Below are 6,000 nucleotides of genomic sequence, written 5' to 3'. Positions count from 1 at the left end.
AGGCAGTGGGGCTTCAGCAGAATTTGCTACGCCACCTGCAATTACATATCCAGCTGCACACATATACATGGCCCCTCTGTCCTTTTCAGGATCTCAAAAAAAAGCATAGCGTGGTTTTCCTGCAACCTGATTGACCGCATCTCCCTCAGAATGTGCCCCGTTGCATTCATTGCTGAAGCAGGACGGAGGCTAACGGGCATGCCAGAACAGTTAGGCTCAGCGATCTCTCCAAAATATTGTGGTTGTAGTGGAAGAAATATGGTTTAAATTGTACCTTGGTATTTCAAACTCTCTCTAGAATGTTATCCATTTCTATTTTATTTTGACAGTAACTGGCTAATGACACTAGATGAAAAGAGAAGAAAGAAAACACAACGTTTCGGCCGTGGAGCCTTCTTCAGGTGTGAGGGCTCCACGGCTGAAATGTTGTTTTCTTTCTTCTCTTTTAAGCATGGAATAGACCTATTACTTGTTCCTTTGCAGCCTACGCATGCTGACACAGCTCCCCACCTGAACTGCTAATGATGCCTGGTAGTTTGTGGTACTTGGGTATTGTCTTATGTTTGCTCAAACTGCATATGTGCGATTGCATATTTTTGGGTATTTTCATATGTCAATATTTAATTCACTGACATTCCTGTATGCTTGGAAGAAAGGTAGATTGGATTTGGCACAGGACGCCTGCCCATATTTGTTGATCATTGTTGGGCTGGAAAAACAATGATAAAAAGTGTATGAAAAAAGCTCTCTCCAATATTTCCCTTCCCTTCGCCATGGTTACACTGCCCGTTCTTTCCGTCTTTTGTCCTTCAACAAAGATTCCAGGGCTCTTTTTCCACCATAATATCAGAAGCCAAAAAATAACCATCTAATGTGTAAACAGCATTTGTAATGTTGGTAGCTGGAAGAGGTCAAGTATGTTTGCAAGACCTAGCTGATTACACCACAGACTTACTTTGTTGTTGTCAGTTTTTTTTTCTCTTTTAAAGGCTGTAGGTGGGGTGTGATGGACTGTACCACTATCATAGAAGATTTTTTCAGGACACATCGCAGTTCCATAGTAGAATTTATCAATAGTAGAATTCCATAGGACCTTATTTACCAACATATTACCCAGTGTGAGACTCTGCCAGTAAACCTCAGAGCATTGAGTTCTCCACTGATAAAGATGGCTGTCTGAAGTCATGAAATCCACTGCTGGGATGCCTGAGAGACAGTAATTGAATCTTGGCTGGAATTAGGCTTTCTATTAGTGTTGATCTTTGGGAATTATGTGGTAAAAAGGGAAAACTCCTTTACTTTAGTCACTTTGAATGTTCAAATGTACAGAACCTGCAAAACTAAGCAATGAAAAAAATCCATCACCACTCTCATGATAGCATAACTCATAGTCTCTGCTGTTGTGTAACAATACACACTTTCAATTTTCTTATCGCCTGTCTCCAGAGAGAATGTTGTTAGTGCTGATGACCTTGAATTAGACCTTGTTGACTCTGTAAAACAATCTTCCTCTGCTTAGATTTTCACTCAGATTGATTTTGTTCTCAGATTATTCCTGGCAGGACTGAGTTTCTAGGAAATGAAAAGTGAAAGAAAAAGTACAGAAGATCAGCCCTTGAATATACAACATTGTGCAGTGAGATTGTTAAATGTATTAGCTACTATCCTGTGCTAGAGCCTGTCGTGGTAAGCAGTGGATGACAGGATCTAGCACAGATACTAATGAAACACTGTTAATGAAAGATAAAACACTTGAGTCTTATTTTAGTTTTCCATTTCCCTTTCATTTGTGATGTACTGTACAACAGGCCACAGAACATGCACAAAAACAGATATGCACACATTCACACCAGGCAATGACAGTCTGCCCAGTCAGAATCTGAGCTGAGGTATCAGATTTCTGAATTCCCTGAATTCTGTCATGGATCATCCACAATAAGGGCAATATTTGAACACGAGGATCCCCAGGAGAGAGCCTAGTAACATAAATCTTGGAGCAAAAGCAGATGATTAACTTCATAGTTTGTGTGGTTGAGCCAAAGTTGAGCATGAGGATATGTGAGTCACCATTCTTAGAAATGGATCCAACTTCAGACAGGCGTCAAAAGTAAGAGTATACAGTGCTGGGGCAATGACACTTCAATGATCAGAAGGATAACAAGAGTTTTAATGCATTGAAATTGATTTTCTGGTGATGCACACTGTCATGGAACTATTAATTTTTTAAGGATCACTTACTGACGTCAGACAGCTGCCAATTCTCCAGACTGGAAGGATGAACAGTTTATCCCCCTAGGTACCATATTTCCATATTTCGAAGCATTGGAATAATACATGTCATACAGCAACATAAAAACAGGAAGACAAGTATCACAGCCCCTATAATCGGTGTTAGTAACTTAAAAGAAAAACATTCCCCCTGGCCCAAACAGTGATTCTAACCAGGAGAGAAAAGCCGGTGTATCTTTTATGCCTCTCTCTTTATTCACCTTGTCTTTTAGTTCTTTCAAATGCTGAATAGCGAGCGTAAGATTTCCGTAATCATAGTCATTAGCTGGAATATATGTACAACAGGAGTCTCCTACTAAAGCATAGACTCCTCCAGATGCTGCATTTTGAAGGTCCAGCACGAACCTGTTCTGAAGTGCCATTAATCTAACTCCCCTTAATTCTTGTTTGATAGCGTCTAAGCCTTCTAACGTGATATTAATAAAAGAGTACATTTCATAAAAAGTCGCATGGGTGAGGCTGTAGAATGAGGCATTAAAGCACATATATAACAAGATGCATTAAATTTCTTTAACTTTACAGTATGATTTATAAATTTATACCACAAATTACTCATATCCCCCTCATTATCAGTTTCATTCAGCCAGTTTGTATACAAAGAGGCTTCGTGTTTAGATTCTTCCTCTTTTGGGGTGGTGACAGGCTTCTACATAAAAAGGAAAAAGGCTGTGCACATCAGTCCCAAGCAGGTTATCCCCATCTGTCCTTGTGGAGACATCACTCCTGCGCTTTGCTCAGTTCGTTTGTGACCTTTTTACAGTGGGAAGCATGAATCCAGGGCACCATTTCTGTGACCTTCACAGCAGTGGCAGTGGTCAGCAGCACCTGGTACAGCCCCCTCCACCTGAGTGAACACCATTTCTTTTTCCTGAAGTCTTTCACCAGAATCCAGTCTCCTTATTCACTCATTAGTTCTTACAGCACAGGTAAATCCCTGTGGGCTGGAGCCCAGCATAATCCTAGGCTTTTTTGGTCAACATTGGTCAACAGATTGGTCAACAACTGGGTAATAACTCTTAGAAAAATCTACACATTGTTCCCCTGCCTCAGCTGTGACGTTTTGTAGAACAATTCTAGCTGAAGTTGTAAAATTTCTCTTTGTTCCGTTCCTGCAAAACATCTTATTATGAACAAACAAACCACAATAATCATTTGCATCTAGGGGAATCACTCCCAAGGGTAACCCCCCTTAAAGCTATATTGTTCTACCCATCAGGTTCTGCCACTAGATAAGAGAACCTTTCCCATGAAATCATTTTTTGACCTTCATGATCCCTTCAGGGCGTACAATTAGCACAGAAGCAGCAGCTTTAGTCCACATGTTTTTCAAACAGGATATTAACGATATGATCATAACGAATAATACCAGACCCACAAATATGTATTGAACCAGAGACCCTCTCCATGTTCCTAGCACAGACTGTAGCCATGCACCAATACCCCAATCATCTGGATTGCAGGATTTACGAAGAAAATTATTTTCGCAGTAATTAATTTATTATATTTACTATATTTATTATACACGTGTAAATTAATTACTGCGAAAATAATTTACTTCGTACACTGTGCAGAGTGCCGTATACTCCTAGTTGCGGCACACACGATACATACAGTTAAAAGCCTCAGGCACTGTGTTAGATGTGTTTTCGACGTTATATATGCGTTTATTAATGTCGTCGATTTTACGGTTGCAATTCGACGTCGAGGCGACGTATATATACGTATAGTCGTATTTTCGCCGTGAATATACGTATATTCGACGAATCAATGCCCACTGGGTAAACTCTTGAGCAAACTCTGAACCAGCTCTAAGGAAACTAATCCGATTAGACGTTACTTTGACTCATCTTTTTACGCTCAGTGCTGGATTGCTCAAACTCCAGCTAGGGTTAGGGTTAGCATTCCCACGCTACTTAGACACTTTGTTTACGCTCAGTGCTGGATTTTGGGAACTTCAGGACGAGTGGGAATTTTCTCCTATCTGTCAATTCTGTTTTGTTTTGGAGACTCTTGGCTGCCTATGTTGTACAGTGCAGCGTGAAGGAAACATTTTCCAAAACTGTGTCAGCTCAAAAGTTGTAAGAAAACCTCTCCAGCTGCTTTAACTCTCTTCATTTTTGTCATTTAATGTGACACTCGATGTATAACTGGAGCCTCACATATGCAAATGGTGAGGCTCCAGTTCGACACCACTTTACAGTATCTGACAAAAGCATGGCAGACTGTGCCATGACCGGCAGATAACTTCTGCTTATTTTTACCATATTAAACATTGGAAATCCAACCACTTGCATTTGTGACACTTGATTTTGACTCCACCTAAGACTCTTAAATCTTCAAACACTTTTCTCTTCTCCTTCAACACTCTTGTCTGTCGGCACTATGTGGCAGCGTTGCATGACAACCCATCTCACCACGGAAAGGAACCTAACAGCTTTGGTAAGAGAGGAGAAAAGAACCTGGCCCGTACGGGGATCGAACCTGTGACCTTGGCGTTATTAGCACCACGCTCTAACCAACTGAGCTAACCGGCCTCACGACGGTGGTCCTCTCTGTGCTGCAAAAAATCGAACTCAGGGAATTTCTTTTGCCCTCCTTTGAATAGAAAGCCGTGTAATTCAGTGTACGGGCTTTCTCGTGCAGTTTCATGGTTCTTGTAACCCAAATCCTACACTGGCCTGAAGTGTCCCCCCATTTCACAGCATTTTTCAGCTGATTTAAAATGTACCTAAAGGAGAAGCATTATTGAAGACCATCAATTACCAAGAGCTTTTGTCAAAGGTTTTGGTGGTCATTTTTAATGACCACAGAGCACTATGACCTCGGTTTTACATCTCATCCGAAAGACAGCGCCCTTTTACAACACAGCGTCTCCGTCACTATGCTGGGACACTGGGACCCGCACAGACCTCAGGGTGAGCGCCCCCCCGCCGGCACCATTAACACCGCTTCCAGCTGGAAGCTTTGTTTTCCCCTGTAGCTTACCCTCATCCGGGTACTGACCTGGCTCACACCTGCTTAGCTTCAGTGGGTTTTCAGTTGCGAGTTGCAAGGGGATGCAAGTGATGGAGCCGCTCGCTGCAAAAGCCACTGCATTGGCCGGGAATCAAACCCAAGCCTCCCGCGTGGCAGGCAAGAATTCTACCACTGAACAACCAATGCTCAGTGTCTGGGCCTTCAAAAAAGACGCTTTTTTGGTGCTCTGTGCAAAAAGCGTCGACATGCTTCCAGCTGCAAAATGCCATTCGCGGATGCTGAAGAATTTATTTTCAAGGCAGCGGGTACAAGCGATTGGGCGTTTTAAAACCACCAGGAACAGCAAAGAGGCGCGCTTCTTTGCTTGCGCCGGAACACACCGACCGGAGGCGGACAACGTAGTCGGCAGGATTCGAACCTGCGCGGGGAGACTCCAATGGATTTCTAGTCCATCGCCTTAACCACTCGGCCACGACTACAGCAAGCCCCGCTGCCGCTGCGTTCTTGCTACAATCTTACCTGGATCGCGAGGCGCCGGCGGAAGCCTATTTCAAAGTCGTTCTCCGTTTCAAAAAAACATTTCCAAAATACAAGCCTTGCAGACAGACACGCCTCAGAGGACTTAAGGGTGGCTTCATGTCGGAATGATAAAGTCTCCCCGTCCGGACATGAAAATGCCACTTTGTTACACACAAAAAAAGAATCAACAACAGAGAAATGCCCACAAGCATTTGA

At 42.6% G+C, this 6,000-nt stretch overlaps 1 non-coding gene across 1 annotated transcript; it reads right to left on the bottom strand.

The window, feature by feature from the left end:
• Positions 1-4,749: 4,749 nt before the first annotated feature.
• Positions 4,750-4,823, bottom strand: trnai-aau (transfer RNA isoleucine (anticodon AAU)). The gene has a single exon. It is a non-coding gene; the product is annotated as a tRNA-Ile (tRNA).
• Positions 4,824-6,000: the final 1,177 nt, after the last annotated feature.

This window comes from Lepisosteus oculatus, unplaced genomic scaffold (assembly GCF_040954835.1).
Source record: "Lepisosteus oculatus isolate fLepOcu1 unplaced genomic scaffold, fLepOcu1.hap2 HAP2_SCAFFOLD_83, whole genome shotgun sequence".
NCBI classification, from domain to species: domain Eukaryota; kingdom Metazoa; phylum Chordata; class Actinopteri; order Semionotiformes; family Lepisosteidae; genus Lepisosteus; species Lepisosteus oculatus.
This window is presented reverse-complemented; position numbering and strand designations above follow the sequence as displayed.